This window comes from Arachis ipaensis, chromosome B3 (assembly GCF_059453495.1).
Source record: "Arachis ipaensis isolate K30076 ecotype BB chromosome B3, ASM5945349v1, whole genome shotgun sequence".
NCBI classification, from domain to species: Eukaryota; Viridiplantae; Streptophyta; class Magnoliopsida; order Fabales; family Fabaceae; genus Arachis; species Arachis ipaensis.
In genome coordinates this window covers 77,593,137-77,601,876 of record NC_142438.1, presented here as the reverse complement: position 1 = coordinate 77,601,876, position 8,740 = coordinate 77,593,137, and the positions used below count along the sequence as shown (strand labels likewise).

The 8,740-nt window shown below is 41.9% G+C and overlaps 1 non-coding gene across 1 annotated transcript; it reads left to right on the top strand.

Moving 5' to 3' along the window:
• Nucleotides 1–8,337: 8,337 nt before the first annotated feature.
• LOC148571174 (small nucleolar RNA R71) lies at nt 8,338–8,445 on the top strand. The gene has a single exon (XR_015908798.1). It is a non-coding gene; the product is annotated as a small nucleolar RNA R71 (small nucleolar RNA).
• The last annotated feature ends 295 nt before the right edge of the window (nt 8,446–8,740 follow it).

Below are 8,740 nucleotides of genomic sequence, written 5' to 3'. Positions count from 1 at the left end.
AAGAAGAGAAAAGGAAGAAAAGTAACCCAAAAGATAGAAAATAAATAAAATATGGGTGTTAATGCCAAATGATAAGGGTCTCATTTACATGGAAGCTTCAACATGTACGTGAGAAAATAATAGAAGCACATGGCATACTAGTGGTGCAAAATTTTGCAACAATGAGGGAGAGTGTGGGTAAGGAGAGGTAATGTAAATTTATGTCAATGCAAAATTGATGCAGGTATAAAAGATTGGCATTGATATAAATAATATTATCTAACCAGAATAAAACAAGTCTCTAAGCACCAAGAAAATACCAGAAAATATGTAACAGTTGAATAAGAACATTTGAACACCAATGGTAAAATAATAAATTTAGAAAAGAAAAATAAAAATATGCAATGAATGAAAGTATGCAAATAAATTAAATAAAATAAAATGAAAGATAAGAAGAATGAGAAGGGAAAGAAAGAAAGAAGAAGTAAGTAAGAAAGGAGGGAGGAAAAATTAGGATTGGGGAAGAAAAGATAAGATAAGTGGTAAATCAGGGAAGCTGTGCGGCGCAATCGATGCGGTCGCGTGGGGCACGCGGTCGCGCGACTTGCGCTTATACTGATTGACGCGGTCGCGTCGGTCACGCGGTCGCGTCAATCACGCGGCCACGTGACCCGTTTTATGCTACTGGCGCGAGGGCAGCCTCGCACTCGCACAACTCTCTGTTCAAAATCATTAGTTGCCAAATATTGGGTGACGCGGTCGCGTGGTCGACGCGATCGCGTGAATGGACATCAATGGGGGTATGACGCGGACGCGTGAGCCATGCATCCGCGTGGTAAGGCATGTGCGATCAGCACCAGTCCAGCACCACTCTCGCACAACTTTTGGTCGTGCACCCTTTCTTACGTCAATTTCTAGGTCACGCGACCGCGTGAGTGACACGGTCACGTGGGAGCCATTTTTCGCACATGACGCGGATGCGTCAGCGACGCTGCCGCGTCACGTGCGTGCTTCTCTCTTCCTTTTTTTTATGCAGGATGCAAAATGATATGGATGTTATGAGAAATTCCAGGTTCAATGAAATAAAATAAAATAAAACTCAAAAACAAACAAAACAAAATAAAATTAAAATTAAAATTGAAAAGGAACGATCATACCGTGGTGGGTTGTCTCCCACCTAGCACTTTTAGTTAAAGTCCTTAAGTTGGACATTTGGTGAGCTCCTTGTTATGGTGGCTTGTGCTTGAACTCATCCAGGAATCTCCACCAATGTTTGTACTTCCAGTAACCTCCGGGATCCCAAACAAGGCACGTAAAGCCCTTGAACAGTTTTAAACAGGGTCTCAGGCTTCCAGTGTGCTGAATGTCAAAACAGACTCCAGGATCCCAAACTTTGCTTTTACACCCATTTTTGTGTTGATCATCATGATTCCATCCGGGTAGCAAGCAATCTGAATTCTCACTAAAGCGGCCAAACAACTTCCTAGACCTATTCAGTTGAGTTGTATACCAACCTTTGCGTTTAAACTTAAAGCTTCCAACCATAATGAACCTTGTAGGACAACTCTTACCACTGGTCATCTTCCTCTTACTCTTAATGCCACAAAGAGCTCTAAGTTGACCATCCGTCTCCAATAGCCCACATTCAAGTGGAATTAGAAAGCTAAGGGATATGAATTTTACCCACTTGAATGTTGTGAAGGATGATAGCAACTTAGGGGGAGGGGTCTCCAATAACTTTGGCAAGGTAATTTCAAGCTTCACTCCCTTGTGCTCTTTGACAACTTCCACCTCTTTGCAAACTTCTTTAATTTCAACCTCTTCCTCTTGGTAGCTTTCTTCCAATTCAATCTCTTCTTTATTACTTACCAAGGGCATGGGAAGTTGTGCTTCTTCTTCTTGAATCTCCATCTCTTGATCGACCTCTTCCAAGTCTTCAACCATGATATGCCTTGGAGGTTGTACACCCTCCTCAACATCAAATGCAACCGTCTTGAAAGGAGGTTCTATGTCTTGACTTTCCCATGGAGGTTCAGCATCTCCTAAGTCTTCAACCACTTCTTCCTCTGCAACTATTATGGCTTCCTCCATGGTACACAAATTGTGAATCACACTTTTCACAACTCGTACCACTGACCAGCAAGTGCACTGGGTCGTCCAAGTAATACCTCACGTGAGTAAGGGTCGAATCCCACGGAGATTGTTGGTTTGAAGCAATCTATGGTTATCTTGTAAATCTTAGTCATGAAGTCAATTATGTTTATCAGTTGAATTGCAATTAAACAAGAGAGCATGGATTAAAGGTTACTTGTTGTGCAGTAATGGAGAATATGTTGGAGTTTTGGAGATGCTTTGTCTTCTGAATCTCTGCTTTCCTCTGTCTTCTTGTTCACGCACGCACGTCCTCCTATGGCAAGCTGTGTGTTGGTGGATCACCGTTGTCAATGGCTACCTTCCATCTTTCCAGTGAAAACTACGCTCACGCGCTCTGTCACAGCACGGCTAATCACCGGTTGGTTCTCGATCCGGTTGGAATAGAATCCCTTGATTCCTTTGCGTTTGTCACTAACGCCCAGCCTTCAGGAGTTTGAAGCTCGTCACAGTCATTCAATCCCTGAATCCTACTCGGAATACCACAGACAAGGTTTAGACTTTCCGGATTCTCATGAATGCCGCCATCAATTCTAGCTTATACCACGAAGATTCTGATTAAGAGATCTAAGAGATACTCATTCAATCTGATATAGAACGGAGGTGGTTGTCAGGCACACGTTCATGGGTTGAGAATGGTGATGAGTGTCACGGATCATCGCCTTCATCACAGTTAAGCGCGAATGAATATCTTAGATAGGAACAAGCGTGTTTGAATAGTGGTGCACGAAATTGTGATGTCCAGGCTCGAACAATCCCTGGTAATGGCTCCAAAGCTTGGTGCTTTGATCTTAATTCATAATTGTCACAACTTCGATACAACTAACCAGCAAGTGCACTGGGTCGTCCAAGTAATACCTTACGTGAGTAAAGGTCGAATCCCACGGAGATTGTTGGTATGAAGCAAGCTATGGTCATCTTGTAAATCTCAGTCAGGCGGATTTAAACATGATACTTTATTAGATTAAAATAAACAATAAAAGGGATAGAGATACTTATGTAGATTCATTAGCAGGAATTTCAGATAAGCGAATGGAGATGCTTTTCGTTCCTCTGAACCTCTGCTTTCCTGCTATCTTCATCCAATCAGTCTCATTCCTTTCCATGGCTGGCTTTATGTGATACATCACCACTGTCAATGGCTACTTTCGGTCATCTCACGGGAAAATGATCCAATGCCCTGTCACGGCACGGCTAATCGTCTGGAGGCATCACCCTTGTCAATGGCTTCATCTTATCCTCTCAGTGAATAATATGCTCACGCACCCTGTCACGGCACGGCTATTCATCTGTCAGTTCTCGATCATGCCGGAATAGGATTTACTATCCTTTTGCGTCTGTCACTAACGCCCTGCAATCGCGAGTTAGGAGCTCGTCACAGTCATTCAATCATTGAATCCTACTCGGAATACCACAGACAAGGTTTAGACTTTCCGGATTCTCTTGAATGCCGCCGTCATTCTAGCTTACGCCACGAAGATTCTGGTTAGGAGATCTAAGAGATACTCATTCTAGCTTAATTCATATAGAACAGAAGTGTTTGTCAGGCACGCGTTCATAAGGGAGAAGGATGATGAGCGTCACACATAATCATCACCTTCATCACGTTCTTGGGTGCGAATGGATATCTTAGAAGAGAAATAAGAAGAATTGAATAGAAAACAGGAGTACTTTGCATTAATCTTTGAGGAACAGCAGAGCTCCACACCTTAATCTATGGAGTGTAGAAACTCTACCGTATGAAAATACATAAGTGAAGGTCCAGGCATGGCCGAGATGGCCAGCCCCCTAAACGAGATCAATAGTCTCCTAAGATGAACAATGGAATAAAACTGAGACCAAAGATGCCTAATACAATAGTAAAAGGTCCTATTTATAATAAACTAGTCACTAGGGTTTACATGAGTAAGTAATTGATGCATAAATCCACTTCCGGGGCCCACTTGGTGTGTGTTTGGGCTGAGCCTGAGTGTTCCACATGCAGAGGCCATTTGTGGAGTTGAACGCCAGTTTCTGTGCCAGTTTGGCCGTTCAACTCTGGTTTTGGATCCTTTTCTAGCGCTGGTCGCCAGATTTGGGCAGAAGGCTGGCGTTGAACGCCAGTTTACGTCATTTATTCTTGGCCAAAGTATGGACTATTATATATTGCTGGAAAGCGCTGGATGTCTACTTTCCAACTCAATTGGAAGCGCGCCATTTCGAGTTCTGTAGCTCCAGAAAATCCACTTTGAGTGCAGGGAGGTCAGAATCCAACAGCATCAGCAGTCCTTTTTCAACCTCTGAATCTGATTTCTGCTCAAGTCCCTCAATTTCAGCCAGAAAATACCTGAAATCATAGAAAAACACACAAACTCATAGTAAAGTCCAGAAATGTGAATTTAACATAAAAACTAATGAAAACATCCCTAAAAGTGACTAGATCCTACTAAAAACATACTAAAACCAATGCAAAAAAGCGTATAAATTATCCGCTCATCACAACACCAAACTTAAATTGTTGCTTGTCCTCAAGCAACTGAAAATCAAATGGGATAAAAAGAAGAGAATATACTATAAATTCCAAACTATCAATGAAACATAATTTCAATCATATGAGCGGGACTTATAGCTTTTTGCCTCTTGAATAGTTTTGGCATCTCACTTTATCCATTGAGGTTCAGAATGATTGGCATCTATAGGAACTCAGAGTTTAGATAGTGTTATTGATTCTCCTAGTTCAGTATGATGATTCTTGAACACAGCTATTTTATGAGTCTTGGCCGTGGCCCTAAGCACTTTGTTTTCCAGTATTACCACCGGATACATAAATGCCACAGACACATAATTGGGTGAACCTTTTCAGATTGTGACTCAGCTTTGCTAAAGTCCCCAATTAGAGGTGTCCAGGGTTCTTAAGCACACTCTTCTTTTGCTTTGGACCTTGACTTTAACCGCTCAGTCTCAAGTTTTCACTTGACACCTACACGCCACAAGCACATGGTTAGGGACAGCTTTGTTTAGCCGCTTAGACCAGGATTTTATTCCTTTAGGCCCTCCTATCCACTGATGCTCAAAGCCTTGGGATCCTTTTTATTTGCCCTTGCCTTTTGGTTTTAAGGGTTATTGGCTTTTTCTGCTTGCTTTTTCTTTTTCTTTCTATTTTTTTTTCTATTTTTTTTTTCGCCCTTTTTTTTTTCTGCAAGCTTTGTTCTTTGCTGCTTTTTCTTGCTTCAAGAATCATTTTTATGATTTTTCAGATTATCAAATAACATGTCTCCTAGTCATCATTCTTTCAAGAGCCAACATATTTAACATTCTTAAACAACAACTTCAAAAGACATATGCACTGTTCAAGCATACATTCAGAAAACAAGAAGCATTGTCACCACATCAATATAATTAAACTAAGTTCAAGGATAAATTCGAAACTCATGTACTTCTTGTTCTTTTGAATTAAAACATTTTTCTTTTAAGAGAGGTGATGGATTCATAGGACATTCATATCTTTAAGACAAAGTTACTAACTACTAATGATCATGTAATGAAGACACAAACATGGATAAGCACATAACATATAAAACGAAAAAAACAGAGAAAGTAAGAGCAAGGAATGAGTCCACCTTAGTGATGTCCTTGAGCTCTTCTATGTCTCTTCCTTGTCTTTGCTGCTCCTCCTTCATTGCTTTTAGATCTTCTCTGATTTCATGAAGGATGATGGAGTGCTCTTGATGTTCCACCCTTAGTTGCTTCCAATAATTGTGTGGAAGAAAATGTATCCCCTGAGGTATCTCAGGGATCTCTTGATTTGCAGTCAAATGTTCTACCACTGAGCTATAGACCCTTGATGGAAGATTTTGTCTTCCCTTTCCTCTTTCTAGAGGTTTCTCTGGCCTTAGGTGCCATCAATGGTTATGGAAAAAACAAAAAAGCTATGCTTTTACCACACCAAACTTAGAATGTTGCTCGCCCTCGAGCAAAAGAAGAAAGAATAGAAGAATAAGAAGAAGATATGGAAATAAAAACTAGGATTATGAGGAGGTAAAGTAGGGATCCTGTGGGGTCCACAGATCCTGAGATGATCCTGTGGTGTCCACAGATCCTGAGGTGTCAAGGCATTTACATCCCTGCACCAATTTAGGCATGCAAAATGCCCTTGCACACAATTCTGGGCGTTCAGCGCCAGGTTGGTGCCCATTTTGGGCGTTCAACGCCCCTTTGCTGCCATTTCTGGCGTTGAACGCCAGAACCATGCTTGTTCTGGGCGTTCAGCGCCAGGATGCTCCCATTCTGGGCGTTCAGCGCCAGAACTATGCTCTGTTCTGGCGTTTGAACGCCAGACAGATGCTCCTCCAGGGTGTGATTTTTCTTCTGCTGTTTTTAATTCCGTTTTTGATTTTTTTTTATTTAATTTGTGACTCCACATGATCATGAACCTAAGAAAACATGGAAAACAATAAAAATAAGAATTAGATAAACATTGGGTTGCCTCCCAACAAGCGCTTCTTTAATGTCAATAGCTTGACAGTGGGCTCTCATGGAGCCTCACAGATGTGCAGAGCTTTGTTGAGACTCTCCAACACCAAACTTAGAGCTTGGATATGGGAGTTCAACACCAAACTTAGAGTTTGGTTGTGGCCTCCCAACACCAAACTTAGAGTTTGACTGTGGGGGCTCTGGTTGACTCTGCTTTGAGAGAAGCTTTTCAAGCTTCCTCGCCATGGTTGCAGAGGGAGATCCTTGAGTTTTGAATACAAGGGAGTTCTCATTCCATTGAAGGACTATTTCACCTCTGTCAACATCAATCACAGCTCTTGCTGTGGCCAGGAAAGGTCTTCCTAGGATGATGGATTCATCCTCTTCCTTTCCAGTATCCAGGACTATGAAATCAGTAGGTATGTAAAGGCCCTCAACCTTTATTAATACATCTTCTACTTGTCCATAAGCCTGTTTTCTTGAGCTGTCTGCCATCTCTAGTGAGATTTTAGCAGCTTGCACCCCATAGATTCCCAGTTTCTCTATTACAGAGAGGGGCATGAGGTTTATCCCTGAACCAAGGTCACACAGAGCCTTAAAGATCATGGTGCCTATGGTACAAGGGATTATGAACTTTCCAGGATCCTGTCTCTTCTGAGGCAATGTCAGTTGATCCAGATCACTTAGTTCATTGATGAACAAGGGAGGTTCAACTTCCCAAGCATCAATGCCAAATAATTTGGCATTCAGCTTCATGATTGCACCAAGAAACTTGGCAGTTTGCTCTTCAGTAACATCCTCATTCTATTCAGAAGAGGAATACTCATCAGAGCTCATGAAGGGCATAAGGAGGTTCAATGGAATCTCTATGGTCTCTAGATGAGCCTCAGAGTCCTTTGGTTCCCCAGAGGGAAGCTCCTTATTGATCACTGGACGTCCCAGGAGGTCTTCCTCCTTGGGATTCACGTCCTCTCCTCTCCTCACAGGTTCGGCCATGGCGCTTATGTCAATGGCCTTGCACTCTCCTTTTGGGTTCTCTTCTGTATTGCTTGGGAGAGTACTAGGAGGGATTTCAGTGATCCTTTTACTCAGCTGGCCCACTTGTGCTTCCAGATTTCTAATGGAAGACCTTGTTTCATTCATGAAACTTACAGTGGCCTTAGATAGATCAGAGACTAGATTTGCTAAATTAGAAGCGTTTTGTTCAGAGTTCTCTGTCTGTTGCTGAGTTGATGATGGAAAAGGTTTGCTATTGCCAAACCTGTTTCTTCCACCATTGTTAAAGCCTTGTTGAGGCTTTTGATCCTTCCATGAGAAATTTGGATGATTTCTCCATGTTGAGTTATAGGTGTTTCCATAAGGTTCACCTAAGTAATTTACCTCTGCTATTGCAGGGTTCTCAGGATCATAGGCTTCTTCTTCAGAAGATGCCTCTTGAGTACTGTTGGATGCAGCTTGCATTCCATGCAGACTCTGAGAAATCATATTGACTTGCTGAGTCAATATTTTGTTCTGAGCCAATATGGCATTCAGAGTATCAACTTCAAGAACTCCCTTCTTCATAGGCGTCCCATTACTCACAGGATTCCTTTCAGAAGTGTACATGAACTGGTTATTAGCAACCATGTCAATGAGTTCTTGAGCTTCTGCAGGCGTTTTCTTTAGGTGAATGGATCCACCTGCAGAAGTGTCCAATGATATCTTGGATAACTCAGACAGACCATCATAGAATATATCTAGGATGGTCCATTCTGAAAGCATGTCAGAAGGACACTTTTTGGTCAACTGTTTGTATCTTTCCCAAGCTTCATAGAGAGATTCACCTTCTTTCTGTCTGAAGGTTTGAACATCAGCTCTAAGCTTGCTCAGCTTTTGAGGAGGAAAGTACTTGGCTAAGAAAGCCGTGACCAGCTTATCCCAAGAGTTCAGGCTGTCTTTGGGTTGAGAATCCAACCATAATCTAGCTCTGTCTCTTACAGCAAAAGGGAAAAGCATGAGTCTGTAGACTTCAGGATCTACTCCATTAGTCTTAACAGTATCACATATCTGCAAGAATTCAGTTAAGAACTGAAAAGGATCTTCAGATGGAAGTCCATGAAACTTGCAGTTCTGCTGCATCAGAGAAACTAATTGAGGTTTCAGCTCAAAGTTGTTTGCT